The sequence below is a fragment of the Ascaphus truei genome, chromosome 14 (assembly GCF_040206685.1).
Source record: "Ascaphus truei isolate aAscTru1 chromosome 14, aAscTru1.hap1, whole genome shotgun sequence".
NCBI classification, from domain to species: domain Eukaryota; kingdom Metazoa; phylum Chordata; class Amphibia; order Anura; family Ascaphidae; genus Ascaphus; species Ascaphus truei.
Genome location: NC_134496.1, coordinates 39,192,101 through 39,216,484, shown reverse-complemented (window position 1 = coordinate 39,216,484; position 24,384 = coordinate 39,192,101). Strand labels below are relative to the sequence as shown.

Genomic DNA, 24,384 nt, shown 5'->3' with positions numbered 1-24,384 from the left:
ATAGCCATGCATAATAATGGTATATTGCTTTCCTCTCTGTTGGCAGTAAGTCCTGGTAAGAACAGGTATGCCAGCAGTAGTTATGGAGGTTTTCCCTCACCCAATGGTGATGTGCCCTATGTATGGAGGGGAGTGACTGTATGCTCTGAGTCCTTGGATAGTGACATCAGGGATGCGCCTGCCTCCTGAAGTATATAAGGCACAACTCAGTTAGTTACAGTGTGTTCTAGCAGCTGTGGAAAGCTGTTGGGAAGTTGTATTTTCCTGCATAAGGGATTGTAGGAACACTTTGTGACCCTAGTGACGTAACTAGCGGTCCAGGTTGACCAATCAGCCTGTCTAAGCCACTCTGTGTCCAGGGACCTGGTACAGAGAGGATCTCCCTAGGAGAAGAGGGAATCCCACTCCAATTTGGGAGGGCGTACCTGGCGAAGGGACAGCACGGAGAGATGTGCGGCTAGAGCCGGCAGCTGCATGGGGCAGTCTGCTACATCACCGTCTACAATAAAGATGCCCTTGTTAACGATACCCCCACTGTGTGAGTGTGAAATTACTCAGCAGTGGATGGCACCACCAAGAAGGAGTTCCTCACCAGGACCATCTCCCTGCGGAAGCATAGACCCTGATGAGGTGGAGGCGCTGCACACGATGTAAGTTGAACTCGCACCCACTACCTCAGCTACCTGTCCTGCTGGAAATCTCCTACTAACATCAAGCGGGAGACTCAGGAGTTCTGTTGCCTACAGGTGCACCACCAAACACAAACATGTAATGGGGGTTGGTTATTAGAGTACCCGGGCCAATGTGAGATTGGGGGGGGGAAAACCCGTTACATAAAATTAACATAAACACGCTAAGATTTGACCCCATCCATGAGGGGGGACTGAGTCCCACCCCTTTTGGACTTAAGCACACACTCTCACTGATCTCCCCTCCTCCAAGCTTCTCACTACTTTATCCTCTTCTATCCCAAGCATTCTAATTCATGGAAGGAACTGCACTGTACAAATAGTACTGCAGCAAGTAGCTCTGCCTTGGAGTTCCCAGGTTCAATACCTGCCATAAGCTTAAATGATTTGCCATGTGTTGCATTATATAGTTACAACCATATAGTAAGATTAGATCATTGTTTTTCTTCCTCTCCATGGAGACACTTCCTTAGAGGATAAGTATTCATTGATATTATGTGAAATTACTATTATTAATACTGTAGCTATTCTCTATTGCTCTTCTGAATGAAAAAACGCTGACAAGGTGTTTCCTAAAAAGATTCTCAACATCAATGCAATGTACCTATAAGTGGGATGATCCTGAACCATTGTGTGTATATGTGTGTACAGATTCACACAAATCAGCGAATATTACCATCATTTGCATATTCTTTGGTTTGCATAAAAAATTTTTTTTTGTAAATTTCAGTGAGACTATACTTTATGTAGCCTTACTTTGAAAAAACAGAAAGTGAATCCCTGCGCTTCTCCCATTGGGCTAACACTAAATGGGGAAATAAATATGCATAGTGAAACCTAAGTCTGTAAGACAAAGGAGACTTTTGGTTACATCCTTTGATCAAATAATGATAAGCCTGCTAACCAACGTCAAGGTAAGTCTCAATAGCAGATCCCTGTGCTAAATGCATACAAATGTACTGTGAAATATACCCTGAAGGGGTTAATAAACTAAGTGTAAGCTTATGTAACTTAGTGTAGTTAAAAACTGGTATATACCAGTGAAGATACTTACATGTATGCAAGTAAAGTGAAAAGTGAATTACAGGGACCTTTCTGGGAGATTGTATACCTTGAAAAAGGAGGAACTACCCACCCACAAGTTGCTCAATAAGCAGTTGCGGATTGATTTAATACATTACTCGCACCCTAATAGTGGTGCCCGCCTTACTTTGACACAGTGGTAATCAACCATGTATGATTCAATATGCAAGAACAACTTCTTAAACGAGATTTGAATTTAAAAACTATTTTTAGTGTCTTGTTTTGTTTTTTGGAGTGATGGGGACCATACAACATTTTCTGCCACTGTATTTGATGGGCAGATATCACATGGCAAAGCTTATTCCTAAAAAAAATAATAGGCCAAGACCCCGGAGAAGAAGATAATTTATAGGGCTAGAGTTAATGTGTTTGGCATGCCAAATACTCCAAGGGTACCGCCTAACACCTCAAATTATCAGTGGATTTTTGGAGCTTACTCAGCTTGATATGGAGCCTAAAATACACATTATAACAGCTCTCCATCCAATGACCAAACTACTGGGAGTACTACATGTTTGTGCTACATGCTCATTTCAGGGCGCAGTAGCTGCTATTGTAGGCATTTCTCAGCCTGCCTTTTCCACCAATTTGAAGCAGGTATGAGGGCATTGATCTCTAGACTGAAAAGATTAATAAATCCCCAGGCTATTACTGACATGAAACAAAACATTTTATAGTTAGCTCACTTTCCACATGCTCTGGGAGCCGTGTATTGCACCAACATAGCACAAGTGCCTCCACAGAGGGAATGAAGCTATGTACACAAAGCTTAAACTCTTCAATGCCTTAAATGTCCAGCTCACTTATCACCAATATGGTTGGTAAATACCATGGCTGCACCCATGATGTATTATTACAAAAGACATTACAATTATGCATAGCCAATGGAGCTAATCTAAGCCGTCATTATCATATATTAAGACCAGCTGCTAATGTCTTTGTAGCACTTAACTCTCAATTGGCTACTAATTCCAGAAAATCGGATGGCTCAGGAGCTAACATTATAAATAGTTCAATGCTTTTATACTTGTTTTCAATAGATAACACATAACCCAATAAAACGTAATATTTTTCTAGTTCCAAAACATGTTCAAATCTGTATCTATATATCTTTTTATTTATAATAATAACTTGTTCTTGTATAGCGCTGCTAGTTTTACGCATTTATGTAAAGCGAAAATGTACTTAAAGTGAAGCACTACCTTTTCCCCACTTATCGATGCATGTACTGTACTGCAATCGTCATATACGTGCATAACTGGTGTAAATAACGCATTTGTAACGGGCTCTATAGTCTCCCCGCTTGTGCACAGCTTCGGTACAGGTAGGGAGCTGGTATTGCTGTTCAGGACGTGCTGACAGGCGCATGCGCGAGCTGCCGTTTGCCTATTGGGCGATATGTCCTTACTCGCGAGTGTACTTAAAGTGAGAGTCCTTAAACCGGGGTATGCCTGTATATATATATATATATATATATATATATATATATATATATATATATATATATATTCTGAAAATGTAAAAAAAATTGTAATTTCATGAATACGTTTTCAATTTGTAATCAAAAATCCGCTGACATTTATAGCAGAGGAATTTTTTTTTTGCTGACCAATGGAAAAAATGTCTTATTCAATAGAACAAATTTCATGAAATGTATCCAGATAAGTAAATTGCCAAGCTATGTTCACATACGTTTACCCGCTGCTAGCTCACATTTTATATTTGCTTTCTCATGCTATTTCTTGAAGTAGTGAAAGAGGGTACAATTATTCTCAGCTTGACTTGCAGCCAGTAACGTTAGTACGGTACATTAAACCAGAAACAGATGGGGTTTTTTTTTTTTTTTTTTAATCTCCTGTTTCAGAACTAAAATTTATAGCAGTTAATATTTATTCAATAAAGCCGTCGTTTCTACCCATTTTCACACAATTTCACACATTTTCATGTCTTCCAATTCTCATTTCTCTCTCTCTTTAAAAGATTGTTATTTGGGAACAACCCCCCACTTGCAAACAAAACAATCTGCTTCAGTCGAGCTACTATCACAGAAAGTCCAATGTATAAAGTGTCAGTAAAAGCAATTTCATCATCAAAATGACGCACAGAACAGTAACAAATGAATGCATTTTGGAGCACCAATAAAACAGAATATGATTTTGATGTGTTGTGCTTCCCGTGCGAAATTAGTTATTTCACTAGAGGAAAAAATTACGCTGGGGGGGGGGGGTTTGGAGGAAGATTTGGGAGGTTGTGGATGGCAAAAGTCAAATGATATTTTTTAAAACTGCGAGCGCGCCTCACTTTTGTGCGACAAAAATGTCACAATTGCCAGTCACGTTTTTCTTGGCATAGAAAACAATACGTAATAATAACTTTATTTCATATAGCGTTTTTCTCCCAATGGGACTCAAAGCTTCACAATTACAGTATAGTGCCCAGATGCGCTTACAATCTATGATTTTGGTGCCTGAGGCACAGGGAGATAAAGTTGCTTTGCCCAAGGTCACAAGGAGCCGAGACCAGGGTCCCCTGATTCAAACTCAGTGCTATTGTTGATAGTCAGTGTCTTTACTCACTGAGCCATAATGCAATTACAGCTCAACCACCTTATAACGCTGTGCTTGTGGTCCAAAGAATCACATCGCGTTATAAGCGGATCGCGTTAGAAATAACGTACGCGTTGTACGTATGCATTGTTTTTAAGATACCAATAATCGTGTTGTAAAGTTTCATAAATATGAAAAATTGAGAGCCACGCTTGCATCGTGTTAGAAGCGGATTCGCGTTATAACGGGGTTGAGCTGTATGGTTGTGAATGTGATACACAGAGTACAATGAATATATGCAGCAAAGGTAAGAACATGAATACTGACATATCAACCTTTGCCGCTAATGAGTTTATGTGAGAAAAGAAATTTCTTAATGCAATGCACTCTTTCAATATGTATTTTTTTTTTTTTAACTATTATTTATACATATCTCCTCTGAGTGTTGAAGTTTTATTGTCAGACCTAGTGGCGTTTTGAGTCGCAGGATTAAAAGCGTGACCAAAGTGTAATTTCACAGCAACGTAACCTCTTCGAGCAGTTTTTCAGTCCAAAGGGAACAGACTAGAGCCAGGCAGATAAATCCCAGAATTGTGCTAGCACATGTGAGAAATAGTATGTTATAGGTGGATTGAAAGACGAAAAACAGACGGGCCCCCGAATTCCATCTGCTTTGAGGTAGTCTTCCAAATGCGACATTCACTGGAACCAAGCTGAAATCTTCCCTAGCAATTACAGCATCACCAGAACCTTTCTATTTTTAGTGATATTATGGAGTCAGTTGGGTAAATGTGATGGATAGACTTCAGGGTAAATTCTATACACTTGAAAGTGGCCGTTTGTGTAGTTTTCAGCCGAAAATCCTCATTGGAGTCTATGGTGAGGTATGACCCGAAAATGGTCTGAACGTCAGCTTCAGCAGATATAGAATTACCCCCCAAGTGTTGTTATGAAACTCTATGTGGATACAACATTGCATGACCTTCAGGCCTTTAGAAACGTGTTGCAGTTTGTGCCAGATTCCATGATTTCATGATAGCACCTTATCAGAATAGTGCTGGCCAGGGTATTATACTGTATCTCTTCTTACAGCATTGTGATGAATTCCATACTCAAGCAATTTAAAATGTTGATGACGGTTCCCTCACACGGGCTAGCTATCCACACCACAATGGTGCTACTCTCCTACATAAATGGCGGCACAGATAAGGACATTCTTGTATTTGTGTAACTGTATAACTTGGTCAATTTCAGAAAATAATCTTTGACCCAGTGAAATTTCCAGAGATCATTATTAGAGATTTGTGAACTTTTCGCTCACGCGAAACTGGCAAAATGTGGTGTTTTGATGAATTTAAAAAAAAGATAATTTAACTAAGTAAAATCTCCAGAGCCTGAAATATGGGTTTTGCCCTACGTACAGTATCCATCGAATTATATATAGCACCTCCCAAAATACAAAGTTATAGAACACATGGAGAGATACCTGTATACACACACCAGACATAAACCAATTTAAATAAGCAAATTAGCTCATCTGAATACACAAATCTGATTATTTTACACGTATCTTAGTTGTCTTCATAGACATCTGACCACATGTTATCTAGATGAGTGCTTTGGGAGGTATGCAAGTTAATGTATTCTCTATTAAATAGGACTTTCTCCATCTCTCACCCTATTTCAGGGTCTGAATGTGATTTATCATCATCATGTACCACTAAACTTTTTGGCGACTTTTCAAACTTTTGTGAAAACCTCCAATAAAAGGCACAGCGAATTTGTAACAGATCTATAACCATTTAATCATCTAAGGGAACAGGAGTGTAAACATGCATGCCAAGCTGTACAGTGCGCAGCGAATTTATTAACGCCTGAATGAAATGATCTAATTTTCTCCGCACTCAGGGGGTCTACTTTGACATATGGTAAAACTTACCACTCATGTGTTTTTTATTTACTGTACTAGTGGTCCCTCTTTTTATGGTGATGGAATGGGCAGTATAGGTATGTCAAGAATTCATTTCTCAACAAAAGGACAATGGGGAATTACTCAGGAATATAACAGGGCTTTAACTTGGATTAAATAATGCTTGCTTCCTATAAATAAGCCTTTTGACATTAACTTCAAATGTTCAATGATACTGTTACCTCGTGACCTTACCTTAGGTACCATTATTTGTTGTTGTTTGTATTTTTATGAAAAGAAACAAAAAACTCCACTGCTCTCATGAAGGTTTTCAGAGCACGAAAAAAAAAAAAAATAGAGCCCAAAGAGAATATACAAATAAGCGAGATCATTTAAAAAAAAAAAATGATTTTAATATACAAAAGATTAGAACACACGGGCATGTGGGAATGGGCCTATAGAAGGGGTTCTTCCCCGAAACGCTGGCCACCTTTTTTTACAATTAGTATTAGTGCTCCTTTAGTTTTTTTTCACCCGTTCTTAGCTCTATTGTCTGTTTTTGTTACCCTTTTTTTTTCTGATTCCCCTTTTTTTCTCCCACACCCCCCCACGACCACCGACCCCCCGACCCCCGACCCTCTTATTTTTGAGTACCTTTTTCAGCCTCTTGGTATTGTGCTTCTACAGAAGTGTATAAGTATCTCTCTTATTCGTGTGATATAGCTAAAGGTTGATATTGTAGATTCACTCAGCTATAAAATATACTGGACACCTAACAATAGTATACCCAGGTCAAAAAAGTAGATTTTAACCCCTTAGGTGCTCAATAGAATGAAACGGGTGGTGCCATGAGCCTTGAAAGGATAAAGTCATGAAAACCACACCACACTGCTATATAAAGCAGCATAAAGGTATAACCTGATGTCTCTCCCAGCGGCTGGCTCAGAATGAGCTCCAAATACGCCGAGATAGAAAGACTCACGGTTTGTAGGTGGTGTGGTATACTTGATCTTGATTATGATCCTCCGTGCCTCGGTATCTCCTGCTGCCACGCTAGGCCAGATGTAATAGCCTTGGCTCCCGTGTGGAGCGTGGATGATTCCGCCGCCAACCCTCCTGCAACAGAACAGTCGCAGAGGGCGGTCACATGACCGGCGGCTCAGGCGTCGCTCCGAAATGACGAGGAACAGCGTGGGATCAGCGTGTGGACTCAGCACCTACCCGGCGTGCCTGCAGTGAAATGTAGATAGAAGAATCTTCCTGCAAACAGGACAGGCAAACGGCAGCACAGCAATGGATGAGGAGAGGCTGATGGTAGATTTAAAAGTAGACTTTATTCAAACAGTGTGCTGTCAGGTCTTCTGACGCGTTTCGGCCCGTAGGCTAAAACTGAGCTCTGTCTATGTTTTATGTTCTGTCTCTGGTTTTAAATATATATTGCCATGCTCAGTAGCACTCCTCTGTGACACTCATATACTTATATATATGTTGTGGTTATTTTGGGGGTTCAATAGGAGCTTGTTAGGTGTCCAGTATATTTTACAATTGTGTTTCAGCTAGTCTTGGCTGATTGGAGGGTGGCAACCTCCTACTTAATTGAAGCTCACCCCCTCCCACATTTAAATGGTTAAGGGCTCACTCCATAGCATCTTCCACACAGGGGAACTTGTTTGCTTGCAGGATGGTTGTGACAACTCTAATACAGAGTGCTTTTCCTGGTAATGTACAGGTTAATAAAGGCTTCAATCAGACTTAGAACTTTGCAACTAATATTGACAGATTTACTATAAATCATTCTTCCTATTATTACACAGGTTATTAAGAATTTATATTAGCGTTAGGGACCCCTGAATTGTGGTCTGCTGTGCAGTTGGCTCAGGGGCTTACAACAATTTTGGCCAAAAATGTCAAACTAAAAGACCATTTTACTTAATAGATATTTATACATATATATTTAGGCACTGTACCGTGTATGAGTCTCAATGGATGTGCTAAAACTGAGCTCTATCTGTGTTTTAGATTCACTCAGCTAGACACGTTATTGTCATTTTGTGCTGTTCACATGTTTTATGTTTGTTTATATTAAAGAGGCAATACAAGCGGCACTTTAATATAAGCAGCCTTTGATTACGTTGACTGATAATGAATGACCTAAGCTTCCGATCGATACGTTCTCTTGTGATCAATCAGCAAAGATCCTGCTTCCCAGGATTCACTAAATGGCCGCCTTTCAGTTTCAATCAATCCTTCAGCCAGTGTAACTCAGCAGCTACAATGTATTCTTATATTACTAAGGTGACATTATCTATTGTTACAGTTCATTATCTATTGTTACAGTTTGCGGCTCAACCTGCTAGGAATATTGGCAACAAATTATCACAAACAGGAAAGTGTTACAAAGATCTTACACTGCTGGGGAGGTGGGCTAAAACGTGCTTTAGAAATCAAATTATGCTCAGTATATTAAAACTCATTAAAATGACTGAGTTGAAAAAAATTAGTAAATAGTACCTAAAACTACAAAACTGATTTATTAAAAAGAAACCACACGTAGGATATTGCATGGATTGCTCCTTTTAAATCGTATATATTTTTTAAAATAACTTATTTGTACATTATCTTTTTGACTCTGTGGAGTTTATTTTCCATGTGCAGAAGATCTTTGTTTTTGATGTTCCTATTTATCAGGAACTTGGGGATTCCTCTTGTCTTGGAGCACCGACAGCGGTACTGTAGCTCTTTGCATTATTTGTGGTGCTGTCTGACCCATATTTTTTGATGGCCGCTCTCGCGAATCTTTCATTATTTACTAGGCAGAAATTCCGTTTTTTTCCCGGATCTGAAAAGTAGTGCTATCTCTGACTTTGAATGAAAGTCTCATGAATTTCACTCGCTTTCTCCAAGATACTCCATGCTTTTCACTTTTTGACTCGTATCCAGTGGCGTAGCTATAACCCAAGCAAAGCTCAGGGGCCTGCGTTCTCGGGGGGCCCACTCTCTAGGGTGATCATATCTTTTGTTGAGTGCGCATGCGCGAATCTGCCAATCTGCTCACCAAGTGCACATGCGCAATCGGCACTTGCCGGCTGCCGTGCGCATGCGCGATCGGTACGAGCTGACCGCGCATGCATGATTGGAGTTTGCCGGTCGCTAATGCGTATGTGCGACGGCATGCTCCGATCATGCATGCGCGACTGTCAAGTGCAAATCTCACATGCGCGGTCGGCGAGCAGATCCAGATTCACGCATGCGCAGGAGCTGCAGGCAAAATATTGCCCAGGGGCCTGCGCATGTCCAGCTATGCCACTCACTGCTTGTATCATTTTAATGCTTAAAAAAGGTATCTTACCTTTTAATACCAGGTATCACTCTAAAGTGAGATCTTAAGAGTTATACCTGGTATTACAAGGTTTGCACTATGAGTCCACTGTTAACCAACTCTAAATCGGCCCTTTTGGGGACTTATGAAGAGTGAACTCGTAGTGCAAACTCATTGTGTGGCTGCAAATGCTTGTTTGTGAATTACAAAAATAAGATTAAAAGCCAGTTTCTCTTGGAGTTTTTAATATAATGATGCTACAGGTGAAGCAGAGGCATGTGTAGTCCTAATATATTTAAATGCGCTCAATATGGGTGTTGAATAGCACCTGCCCTGTTTTAGAGTCCAATTTAAATGAATAGCTTTATTTCATACAGCGCTTTTCCCCTAATGGATGGGACTCAAAGTGCTTCACAATATAATATAGTGGATGGTAGACAATCCTATGATACATAGGATTATTAGAGTCACGTCCCTACCCCGTAGAGCTTACAATCTATGTTTTTTGGTGTCTGAGGCACAGTGAGATAAAGTGACTTGCCCAAGGTCACAATTGAAAAGGTTCCCTTGCGTCACACTCAGTGTCATTGTTATCAGTCAGTGGGGGTTATGCACTAAGCAGTGATACGTGGGTTTTCTGGGTGCTATGCACAAAGCAGTGCTTTTAAGTGAGATAACTGCCTTTATAGCGTGATACCGCCTGCTGTGAGATTCACAAAGCAGTGATAACAGTGCAGTATTGTGCTATAATGGCTACTTAAAAGCACTTATCACTGCTTTGTGAATCTCACTACAGGCAGTATCTCGCTATAAAGGCATTTATCCCACTTAAAAGACTTATCACTGCTTTGTGAATCTCACAGAAGGCAGTATCACGCTGTAATGGCTTTTTATCTCACTTAAAAGCACTTATCACTGCTTAGTGCATAACCCCCAGTGTCTTTACTCACTGAGCCGCTCCCCCCTTAACAAAATGCAGAGAAAATGTTCGTGTATATTGCACAATGTATCCAAATATATCAAGCAATGAGTAAAACAATCTCTATGTTGTACTCTGTAACAAATTCAGTAATAATAACTTTTATTTATATATAATGTTTAAACGAATCAAATGTATTTGAAAAGCTAAATGTTCCAGTTTCTTTACTGGCAACTTTAGTCCTATAGAGTATGTACTGTCTATTATAATTCTCTTTAGGAATAGAGAGAAAAAAAAACCCACCATTGCATATAATTAGTAATTGAATCTCTCCATCCAAAGTCTTTTTCTTCAGAATAACCAAGAGATAGTGAGTTACTGAAAATCCCTTAGCATCATCTCAGAATAGCAGCTAGTATATTGTTATAGTACTTGTTTAGGCATTTATAACCATAGGAAGATCTCCAGGCATTACAATAAAAAATCCAATTATTACTGAGTATTCCTGAGATATTCCTGAGATAAGCCCGAGTCGGAACCAGCAAGCTGTCTAGAGGGGATTTTAATCCAAGTGGTTTTTTTAATATATATATTTTTTACACCTGATTGAAGTAGGTCTACAGAGCTGAACACCATTAATTTCAACTCCAGGGACCCCCTGCTTCCAGAGACACTTACCTCCAAAGGAGAGGCTGGTATCTCTCTACTTTTTAAAGATTCTCTACTTTTTAAAGATCTGCACCACGTGGGTCAATCGGGGGCAGCACCGGATGACATTACAGCCTCCTATTGGCCCGCAAGACGTGGGAGCATTGAAAAGCAGCCATAATGGGAACTTTGCTAGCCGAGCAGAGCGACTTTTGGCACACCCTATGAAGCAGGGGGTCCCCGGACCTGAAATAAACGGGTTTCAGCTGTGGAGATCTCCTGCTTCACTCTTGTGTAAAAAAAAAAAATGTAAATAAAAAGCACTTGGATTGCTCCTTTGGTGCTGTTACTAAGCTTCTACGTGAACGTAGAATCAGGGGAGGGAGGATGGGAAAATTACCAAATGGAGAGAGACGCCACAGGACCAGCGGTGCCTCCTACCTGTCTGCAGGCTGCAGTGCATAGCCGTCACTAATCCCAGGGCATCATCAGAGAACACTGATGTGCATTTCGGGTCTGCAGAGATAAATGCATTCTAGGAGGCAACGCGGGAGCCGTAGCATCTCGTTCCACTTGGTCATTTCCCCATCCTTCCTCCCCTGATTCCGTGTCCTCGTAGAAGCTGAACAACAACTTTAAAATCCTCTAGACGGCTCGCTGATTCCGACTGGGACTCAGCTCAGGAATTCTCAGTCATAATTGGATTTATTTGAATACCCGGCGATCTCCTTGTGGTTACAAATGCCTAAACAAGTTCTATTATGAGTTTAAGCCAAGGGATATTCACTAACTCACCATCCCTTGGTTATACTTAAGAATAGGACTTAGGGCTGGGTGCAGAGATCCAATTACCAATGACATGAAATAGTGGGATTTTCTGTTTATCACTTTTACTTTAGTGAATTGTAATAGACATTGCATACTCTGTAGGACTACAATTACAAGCAAAGAGACTGGAACATTTGACTGTTAAAATAAATGTAATTAGGTTTAAATTGTGTATAAATAAAAACTAAGTATTATAACTGAATTGATTACAGAGTACAACATAGCGGGATTGTTCTTACATAGTTACATTGCAGATGAGGTTGAAAAAAGACATGCGTCCATCAAGTTCAACCTATGCTAAATTTAGACCACAAATACTTTATCCTATATCTATATACTTACTTAATTTCTTCTAATTTCTTTATATAATTGGATACAGTGTAACGTTCAGGGACTTTTTTCTCCTCATTTTGTTACTTTGTTTTCCCTTATGCACCTATCCCTTACATTAGGTATGGCTGAGCAGGATTACTTGGTTTAAAAGTTCCAATTTAGATTAGGATGAATGGCTGTTAATAATTTAATATACCTTTTTAATTACGACCTAGATGTACCAGGTACTAATCATGCAACACCATAAGAAACCAGCGTTTGCAACATACATTTTCCGGAGCTTTGGCTGCCATTAATGTGCTATTGATAAACAGATGCTGCTTATGCTTCATATTCTTGCAAATAGACCAATACCCAGAGAAGAAAGGAGATTATTTGTTATTCATATTTATTCACATTTTCCTCTCTGTTAACTTAGTTTTTTTCTCTTTGGCTGGGTTTCTCATTGTGCTGCAGAGTTTCCCTCTACTAGGCTCAGTTGTACCAGACTGTGGTCAGCAGGGCCGGCGCACCAAACTTCGGCGCCTGAGGCGAGCGCAGAGAGCCGCCACCCCCAAGAGAGCAGAGAGCCGCTTACCTTGTCCAGCCAGCATCACCTCCTGCTATGAGACGTCACATGACGGCGCGTTGTCATGGCAATGGAACGCCATGTGACGTTGCATTGCCATAGCGATGAAACGCCATGTGGTAGCAGGAGGAGATACCGGATCTTGCAGCGGCACCGCCATCAAGGCGGCCCTTGGGTGAAATCTTCTGTGATTCCTTTTCGTTCCTGGTATTATACCAGCAACAAAAGGAGGCACAGAAAATGCCGCCCTAGGAAAAGGCCGCCTGAGGCCGTCGCCTCTTTTGCTCACCCCTGGCACCGACCCCGGTGGTTAGTCCCCCAAAAGTAATATTTTTAAGGGCATGTATTAATGCAATCAAGTGCAAACATTACGCAGACATAATTATTACACGCATACACTGGCGACACACTTTATTCGAGCTTGGCTAGTCCCACGAATTCGGGTATACCCGGGTGTATTGAGGTTTGTGACTGTTTTCTGCCCGAGTGCATTGAGTTATTTTCCAGGCAGGGATTGAAGCATTTTATTCCCGCTGGCTGCAATACTGCACAGTATATATATATATATATATATACTGCATTACAATTCATGAATTTATGCCATCTGGTAGACACGCGAAGCATTGCAGCCTATTAAATCCTAATCATTATCATTTAACAGATCAGCCGCCCATCAGCCAGGCATGAACCCAGGCTGGGAAGGCAAATGCAACGGGGCTTGTCAGAGGTGAGGAGCGGCGCATTCCAGGTATCTGCCAGGTACATACTGGGTATTTGCTCGAATAAAGTGTGTCGGTGCAGTACATATGACCGATAGATGCAGTGAAAGTTACTCAACACAACAGCGCACAGCCAAAAAAAAGGGCCAGCCAAGTCTGTACAGTTCATTGGCCCACTGAGATTTGAGACGTGGTCAGATCTTTCCCAGGTCACTCACAAATGTTTTGTGGTTGGATGTTGAAACATATTTGTGGCTTACCCCTGTGAGTTAGGGAATAGGCTGCTAAGAGTATCACTAACGAAAATAATAGTCAAGTGTGAAATGTCCAATGGGACAGCCACGGCTTACATTTCACTTTAACAAAGTTACTGTGAAATAAGACAAGAACTTAGACGTATCCCTAAATGAACCTAAATGTTGCAGCATGTCCTTTTTGGGAAAATAATGTAATTGCAAATAATATAAAATAATATATTGCAAAACATGGCAAGCATATGAACAGCTAAGAAAACCTCAAGCCTTGCAACTGTTAAGCACATAAGGAATTGTGGGTTTGTTATATATTATATATATTTGTTTGTTCCATAATGGGAAACATTTCCAATGGGGACATTTTCTTTGATTGTGTAACTGTTATTACTTATAAGAATGTCCTAAAATGAAAATGATCAATGGCACAAAGAATATTTAAATGATATTTCAATCGAACGTAGTGTCTCTGGAGAAACGGTTGTAATCGATCTGTTGCTTCAGCGACCTGCAGCACTTTAAGCAATAGGATCTGGTAGGCACTCACCTACTGGCCAAATTTAGGTGCTGTGCTAGTACAGATGGGGTGGTGGCCCGCGAGCCCGTCCAGAAGTATACAGGAACAAGGGGATCTGCAGCCCTCAAAATGAGAAGATTGACAAAACTGCTAGCAAAAATAAAGCATGTATTGTGCAGAGCGATGTGTGCATAGTAAATGTTTTGTTTTAGCAGCTAGCAGTTTTTGACAATCTTCTTACTTTTGCTATAAACCTACAGCGCTTCGCAAAGCAGAAAAAGAGTTCACACATAACTGCATATCATAAAACGTGGATTTAATCCAAGCCTTACATTTGTAGGGAATAAAATGTTGAAGAGTGCGAAATTCCATCTTTTAAAAGCCTTTCATAACACCAACTAGTACAGGAGTGACCAACACCAATCCTGAAGGGCCACTAACAGGTCAGGTTTTAAAGATATCCCTGCGTCAGCGCAGGTGGCTCAATCAGTGTCTCAGTCAATGACTGAGCCACCTGCGCTGAAGCAGGGACATCCCTAATACCTGGCCTGTTGGTGGCCCTTGAGGACTGGAGTTGGCCCCCCTGATTTACACTTCATTGAGCCCATCTGTTCATCACGTGACAATGTGTCCTGCACTGCATTACACAGTGGGTTAATAAATATTGCATACAAAGCCCTTGCTGGCATTTGACAGCGTTTCAAATCTTTCAGCACTACTGTACTTCAGGATGAATTGTTGATTCAATGTCCCTTTGCAGTTGACTTTTCTTTATGTTATCTATATTAACACCTGAGGAGTAGAACGACGTTCCTTTCATACATATTAAGACGGCAAGACCCAGGCGCTACTCATCTCCTTATTTACCTTTAATGTCTCCTCCTGTTACCCCACCCTTTTTTTCATCTGACTCTCTATATAACAATAGACCTACACAATGTTAGCACGCTGAAAACCCAGACTCATAGTATTATACTGACCCATACCCATAGTATTATACTGACCCATACCCATAGTATTATACTGACCCATACCCATAGTATTATACCGACCCATACCCATAGTATTATACTGACCCAGACCCATAGTATTATACTGACCCAGACCCATAGTATTATACTGACCCATACCCATAGTATTATACTGACCCATACCCATAGTATTATACCGACCCATACCCATAGTATTATACTGACCCATACACATAGTATTATACTGACCCATACCCATAGTATTACACTGACCCATACCCATAGTATTATACTGACCCAGACCCATAGTATTATACTGACCCATACCCATAGTATTACACTGACCCATACCCATAGTATTATACTGACCCATACCCATAGTATTATACTGACCCATACCCATAGTATTACACTGACCCATACCCATAGTATTATACTGACCCAGACCCATAGTATTATACTGACCCATACCCATAGTATTATACTGACCCATACCCATAGTATTATACCGACCCATACCCATAGTATTATACTGACCCATACCCAATGTATTATAGCGACCCACACCAATAGTATTATAGTGACCCATACCCATAGTATTATACTGACCCAGACCCATAGTATTATACTGACCCATACCCAATGTATTATACTGACCCATACCCATAGTATTATACCGACCCATACCCATAGTATTATACTGACCCATACCCAATGTATTATAGCGACCCATACCCATAGTATTATAGCGACCCATACCCATAGTATTATACTGACCCATACCCATAGTATTATACTGACCCATACCCATAGTATTATACTGGCCCAGACCCATAGTATTATACCGACCCATACCCATAGTATTATACTGACCCATACCCATAGTATTATACTGACCCATACCCATAGTATTATACCGACACATACCCATAGTATTATACTGACCCATACCTATAGTATTATACTGACCCATACCCATAGTATTATACTGACCCAGACCCATAGTATTATACTGACCCATACCCATAGTATTATACTGACCCAGACCCATAGTATTATACTGACCCATACCCATAGTTTTGTACTGACTCATACCCATAGTATTATACTGACCCATACCTATACTATTGTACTGACCCATACCCATAGTATTATACCGACCCATAGCCATAGTATTATACTGACCCAGACCCATAGTATTATACTGACCAAGACCCATAGTATTATACTGACCCATACCCATAGTATTATACTGACCCATACCCATAGTATTATACCAACCCATACCCATAGTATTATACTGACCCAGACCCATAGTATTATACTGACCCATACCCATAGTATTATACCGACCCAGACCCATAGTATTATACTGACCCATACACATAGTATTATACTGACCCATACCCATAGTATTATACTGACCCATACCCATAGTATTATACTGACCCATACCCATAGTATTGTACTGACCCATACCCATAGTATTATACCGACCCATACCCATAGTATTATACTGACCCATACCCATAGTATTATACTGACCCATACCCATAGTATTATATTATACTGACCCAGACCCATAGTATTATACTGACCCATACCCATAGTATTATACCGACCCATACCCATAGTATTATACTGACCCAGACCCATAGTATTATACTGACCCATACCCATAGTATTATACTGACCCAGACCCATAGTATTATACTGACCCATACCCATAGTATTATACTGACCCATACCCATAGTATTATACTGACCCATACCCATAGTATTATACTGACCCAGACCCATAGTATTATACTGACCCATACCCATAGTATTATACCGACCCATACCCATAGTATTATACTGACCCAGACCCATAGTATTATACCGACCCATACCCATAGTATTATACCGACCCATACCCATAGTATTATACTGACCCATACCCATAGTATTATACTGACCCATACCCATAGTATTATACTGACTCATACCCATAGTATTATACCGACCCATACCCAATGTATTATACTGACCCATACCCATAGTATTATACTGACCCATACCCATAGTATTATACTGACCCAGACCCATAGTATTATACCGACCCATACCCAATGTATTATACTGACCCATACCCATAGTATTATACTGACCCATACCCATAGTATTATACTGACCCAGACCCATAGTATTATACTTACCCATACCCATAGTATTGTACTGACTCATACCCATAGTATTATACTGACCCATACCCATATAAATATATATATATATATATATATATATATATTGTATTATATACAGTGGCGGCCGCCTTTAACCTCCTGCGGCCTTTTAAAAACGCGGGCAGATGCGGCGTTTTTTCTGCTGTTTTCCCGCGCGCGCTTTGAATGTTAAGCGCCATTAGCGCTTGTCTGATGATGCGGCCGCCGCGCGGTAAACTCCGTGACAAACGGAGAACATCCCCGCATTTTTACGGGTAAGCAGGAGGATTAAAGGGGCCGCGACAGTACACACACACTGTGTCTCTGCAGACACTGTCTCCAGCAATGCAGACTTTTGCGTCTTCGACCGCGGCCCTGAAGACAGTGGATCTTGTTTCATCTGTATATAAGGACCCAACAACTTTCCCCATTCTTACATAGTTACATAGTTACATAGTAGATGAGGTTGAAAAAAGACTTCCATCCATCAAGTTCAACCTATGCTAAATTTAGACAACAGATACTTTATCCTATATCTATACTTACTTATTGATCCAGAGGAAGGCAAACAAAAAACCCCATTAAGGGGAAAATTAATTCCTTCCTGACTCCAAGAATTGGCAATCGGATTAATCCGTGGATCAACATCCTTCCCATGTATACTTATTTGGTATATCCCTGTATACTTTTCCAATCTAAAATGATGTCCAACCTTTTTTTGAACAAATCTATTGTATCTGCCATCACAGTCTCCATGGGTAATGAATTCCACATTTTAACTGCCCTTACTGTAAAGAACCCTTCCCTTTGTTGCTGGTGAAATCTCCTTTCCTCCAGCCTTAAGGGATGGCCCGAGTCCTTTGTACTCCCCGTGGGATGAATAGTTCTTTTGAAAGATCCTTGTATTGTTCCCGAATATATTTGTATATAGTTATCATATCCCCTCTTAGACGCCTCTTTTCTAATGTAAATAAATCTAATTTAGCTAGCCTCTCCTCATAAGTTAGATTGTCCATCCCCTTTATTCATTTGGTGGCTCTTCTCTGGACTCTCTCTAGTTCCATAATGTCTTTTCTTAGGATTGGGGCCCAAAATTGTACTCCATATTCAAGGTGAGGTCTTACTAATGCTTTGTAAAGGGGCATAATTATGTTTACTTCCCTTCCATCCATTGCCCGTTTGATGCAAGATAAGATCTTGTTTGCCTTTGCAGCTACTGCATGACATTGGACACTATTGCTAAGCCTGCTGTCTACAAGCACTGCTAAATCATTCTCCATCAAGGATTCCCCCAATATATCTCCATTTAATTTGTAAGTCGCCTTTTTATTCTTGCATCCCAAATGCATAACCTTACATTTATCTGTATTAAACCTCATCTGCCATTTACCTGCCCACGTTTCCAGTCTCTCCAAGTCCTTCTGAAGAGAAATTACATCCTGCTCTGATTCTATTACCTTACACAATTTAGTATCATCAGCAAAGATGGAGACTTTGCTCTCGATCCCAACCTCAAGGTCATTAATAAACAAGTTAAAAAGCAGGGGTCCCAGTACCGATCCCTGAGGTACTCCACTCACGACTTTAGCCCAACCTGAAAAAGTTCCATTTATGACAACCCTCTGTTGTCTGTCCTTCAACCAGTTTTCAATCCAGGTGCATATATTATTACTGAGTCCAATTTTCTTTATTTTGTACACCAACCTCTTGTGTGAAACCTTATCAAAAGCCTTTGCAAAATCTAAGTAGACCACATCAATTGCATTACCCTGGTCTAAATTCCTACTTACCTCCTCAAAGAAACCAATAAGGTTAGTTTGGCAGGAGCTATCCTTCATAAATCCATGCTGACTATTACTAATAATTTTGTTTTTCATTAGGTATTCCTGAATATTATCCCGTATTAAACCTTCAAGTAGTTTCCCTACTATTGAAGTCGGGCTTACAGATCTGTAATTTCCCGGTTGTGATCTAGCTCCCTTTTTAAATATAGGCACCACATCTGCTTTACGCCAATCTTGTAGTACTGAGCCTGTGGAAATGGAGTCCTTGAATATTAAATATAATGGTTTTGCTATTACTGAGCTTAACTCCTTGAGAACTCTTGGATGTATGCCATCGGGGCCAGGTGCCTTATTTACTTTAATTTTTTCAAGTCGCTTATGAACTTCTTCCTCAGTTAACCAATTGTTCATTAATATGGAGGTTGTGGCTTCCTCCTGCGGCACTACTATTGAACTTGATTCTTCCCTGGTAAACACAGAGGCAAAGAATTTGTTTAATACCTCAGCTTTTTCCTTATCTCCAATAATCTGCCTACCCATCTCACACTGAAAGGGTCCTATATTTTCTTTTCTCATTTTTTTGTTATTAAGGTACTTAAATAACTTTTTAGGGTTGATCTTACTTTCTATTGCAATCCTTTTTTCATTATCCATTTTTGCTAATTTGATTGCCCTTTTGCAATTTTTGTTACATTCCTTATAATTCTGATACGATGTCTCTGTCCCTTCTGACTTAAAGAATCTAAACGCCTTCCTCTTCTTGTCATTTCCTCCCCTACCTGTTTATTTAGCCACATTGGTTTTGACTTATTTCTTTCATACTTATTACCCAAGGGTATACACTGATAAGTGTGCTTTTCTAACAATGTTTTAAAGACTGCCCATTTATCTTCTACATTTTTCCCTGCAAAAACATTCTCTAAATAAGCATGTTTTAAAAGTATGTGTAATTACATACATGTTACGGACTAATAGATTTTCTTTTATTGTGCCGCTTCTTGTTTTCTTTTTCTGTACCCTGAACAATTTTAAGTATTATTAATTTATACGTTTTGGGTATAAAAAAAATGATAAGATAATGGACATTACGTTGCATTTTCTGAATACAATATCTCCAGGTTATGGTCTATGGGTCTTATTCTATATCTGCTGAAAATTTCCATTCAAGTCTATGGGATGTTAGGTTAAATACATCCGCTTTGGAAGATATAGAATTACTCCTTACAGTATATTCAATACATCTTATATATTTGTTATGTTTTGTCCACAATTTCAGAGGGCACAGTTTAGCAGTTTGTCATTCATTCATGGAATAATCTAGAACAGGAGTGGCTAACTCCAGTTCTCAAGGGCCACCAACAGGTCAGATTTTCAGGATATCTCTGCTCCAGCACAGGTCGCTTAGTCAACGACTGAGCCACTGATTGAGTCACCTGTGCTGAAGCAGGGATATCCTGAAAACCTGACCTGTTGATCGCCCTTTGGGAACTGGAGTTCGCTACCCCGGGTCTAGAAATAGTTTATTTAATTAGATGTATATATGTTAATTTCCACAAATTATATGATATTTTTTCTCAAGTAATAATCTTCATAGAAATAATGCTACAGCTCAACCCCCTTATAACGCTGTGCTTGGGGTCCGAAGAATCACATCGCGTTATAAGCGGATCGCGTTAGAAATAATGTACAATTGTATGCATTGTACAATAAAATATTTAAGATACTAATAATTGTGTTGTAAAGTATTCATAAATACGAAAATTGGGAGCCACGCTTGCATCGCGTTATAAGCGGATTCGCGTTGTAACGGATCGCGCTATAATGGGTTTGAGCTGTATTTGCTGCCATACATACTGCACTGCCTTAAATGCTTCTGCTGAAAACATTTCTCGGAAGAATGTGGTTGGTGATGGTGTTCAGCTGAATGTAGAGAATTCTTAAGTAATGAAGACCATATACAGTACCTAATATGGATTGAACTACAGTTCTGTCAAGTAAAATATCTGTAGAAATGATTAAATGGTCATAACAAGCCCCCAGCAAAGCATTTTATCGCCTGAGATATACTATGCCCTGCAAGTATAAATTTCTTTAAAATGTTTCATCAGTGATGAAAAGGTGAGGGAATGCAGTGTGACAGGGTATGCACTACAGGAAACCGTACAATGTAAGAACAAAATCCATGGGTTTCACTTGTATTCATTATCACTGTAACAGGGCCATAACCCCGTCTAAAAGAACTTCAATAGAAAGCCTGTATTGGTCTGAGGAATCCAGCAGGGAGCTGGTTAAGTGCAGCTAGAGACAATTAACCAGTCTCCACCTGTCTTATCAGACAGGTAGAAAAGACTCCTGCTTGAACTGCAGGAGATCTCTTGAGCACAGAGACAACTGTGTTGCCAGCACGAGACTCACAGGAACAATTGTATTGAGCACAGAAGGACTGTGCTGCCCATAACATACCAGGATCCAGCCCTCTATTCCAGGGCACAGCGGACCCTGGAAACCGCCAGATGGTGGCCCCCCAGTGGACACCGACCCAGAGCCTGACATAAAGAGCCCCCCGATTACTGTTCTTGTTTGGACATTGGGGTTATAGGTTGGCAAGAGGCCAGTCCTCCCAGCCTTGCAGATAGGGACTGGGAAAGTGAGTTCGCCTTTACAAAGGGATAGCCTATTTTTTTTTTTTTTGTGTTCTTCCTTAAACTATATTGTTTAAAGTGACAGGCTGATTAAAAGCCATGGTTTCATTTCCCTAAACCTGTCTCCCTAGTCGTACCTCTGCACATGTTTCTTACAATCACCATCTGCGTTAGAGAAGTTAGAGTACTGTGTCTGATCGCAAGACTTCTTAAACCTATTTATACAAAGCTTTTCTGACCTAATTTTGGAAAGGTTTGTGCAAACTTGTGATTAAGAAATTAATGTTACTCCATATAACTTGGTGCCATGAAACTTTGACTACTGTCCGTATCTGATAAACCTAACTCTTGTAAATCCCATGCTGCCAACGTTGCCTTCACCCGCTTATGGACTGATCCTTTGCAGACATGGCCATGAAACACAATAGGCAGTAGTAGGATTCCATAATATCTGGTCAGGGCAAAGATTATAGGCATACCAATAATAGTTAAAAACAAAATTAAAATGCAAGAAATCATCCCAGAGATGGGATCGGGGAAAAGCCCCCCAGGTTGGCTGCACTCAAACGTTGTATTGTCGAACAAATCATTTTCTGGAATTGAAGCATCTTCACGGTGTAGCGACATAGATTGCAAACTAAAATCCTAAAGCAGAGGGTTACATAATCAGCCCTGAATAAGATTTCCCACACTAAGAGTAGTGCGGACGCTTTCGTCTTCAATCTATGTGGCAACTCTGTGGAAATACGCATTCCAGGACAACATTTGTTTGACAATACAGCTTTTGAGTGGCTCTAAGCTGGGGGCTTTTTCCTGATGCCATCTCTGGGTTAATTTTTGGCCTTCTATCCATTTTCCCCAGATGCACCTACCTGTAAATGTCTTTACCTCTTCATAATTAGGTTGAGCGGGAGGTCACTGTTTGTTGTGAAGTTTAAAAACAAAGTTACTAATAATTTGCTGTAGAATATGGACAAGATGACTTTTTAGTACCAAGCTGGTACCTTTAATTGATCCATGTAGATCGATTCTGCTGCTTCCTCCGCAATCCCCAATGGCGTCCACTCGATCCAAAGTAGCAAAATGAAGTGGTGATTAGATTAAGGTACTGCCGCTCCGAGGAAAAACCGGGGAAACCCCCCTTAGAAAAATTAGGTAAAATCAATTTATTAAACTACATTAAAAAAACATGAACCAAACAAAACTTTTATTTGTTTTCCTTGTCTTCAGTTTTTCGTTAATTTGTTCATTCTCTGTTGTATTTTTTTCATGTTTTTCTTGCAATGATCTATTTGCAATTATTATCAATTGACACCAATAGGTTTCTCCCTCCCCTAGTAGTACACTCCTTGAAAAAGCACCACAGGGGGCGTGAAACGCGTGGGAGGAGGAGCTAAATGAGTTTGGTTCATGTTCTTTTTATGTAGTTTAATAAATTGATTTTACCTCATTTTTCTGGTGAGTTTCCCCAGTTTTTCCTCGGAGCGACTTTACCTTGATCTATTCACCGCTTCATTTTGCTACTTTGGATGGAGTGGACGCCATTGGGGATTGCGGAGGCACTTCTGGAGCAGCAGAATCAATCTACATCGATCCAAATAAAGTGCCCAACGTTTCGGCTGTCACAGCAGCCTTTGTCACAGCCAAATCGTTGGGCACTTTATTTGACTTCAATAAATTATTGCATTTCTAAAATCTGTGGAGCCTCTATTCTTCCTTTTTTTGTGAGAAGTCAACATTTCACATTTTACTAGCCCTACAAATCAGTGTTTTTCAACAAGGTTTCCTAGGAACCCTTGGGTTCCCCAGGCATCCCTGAAGGGTTCCCTGCAATTTTCAAGTAATTTGAAAATTGTGCCAAATACAGAAGAATTAACAATGCATCTAATCATAGACGCGCTATTAGAGAGGGTTGGGGTAACTTACAATGCATCTGATCTCAGACACACTATTAGAGAGGGTTGGGGTTCCTTACAATGCATCTGATCTCAGACACACTATTAGAGAGGGTTGGGGTTCCTTACAATGCATCTGATCTCAGACACACTATTAGAGAGGGTTGGTGTTCCTTACAATGCATCTGATAACAGACACACTATTAGAGAGGGTTGGGGTTCCTTACAATGCATTTGATCTCAGACATGCTATTAGAGGGGGTTGGGGTTCCTTTCAATGCATCTGATAACAGACGCGCTATTAGAGAGGTTTGGGGTTCCTTACAATGCATCTGATCTCAGCTGCGCTATTTGGGGTTCCTTACAATGCATCTGATCTCAAATGTGCTATTAGAGAGGGGTGGGGTTCATTAGAACTTCCCATAGGGTTCCTTCACCAAAAAAAGGTTGGAAACCACTGCTATAAACTGTTACAGTATTGACACTGCAGAGCCAGGCTAACATCTAGTAAAAAAAAGAGCACTGTGAAATTGACAGTGCTTGGTTGCTGATTGCGAAT

The 24,384-nt window shown here is 40.2% G+C and overlaps 1 protein-coding gene across 7 annotated transcripts in view; it reads left to right on the top strand.

Moving 5' to 3' along the window:
* VEPH1 (ventricular zone expressed PH domain containing 1) overlaps positions 1–24,384 on the top strand; it is a 197,960-nt gene that overhangs the window by 78,331 nt on the left and 95,245 nt on the right. The gene's annotated exons all lie outside the window — the stretch shown is intronic.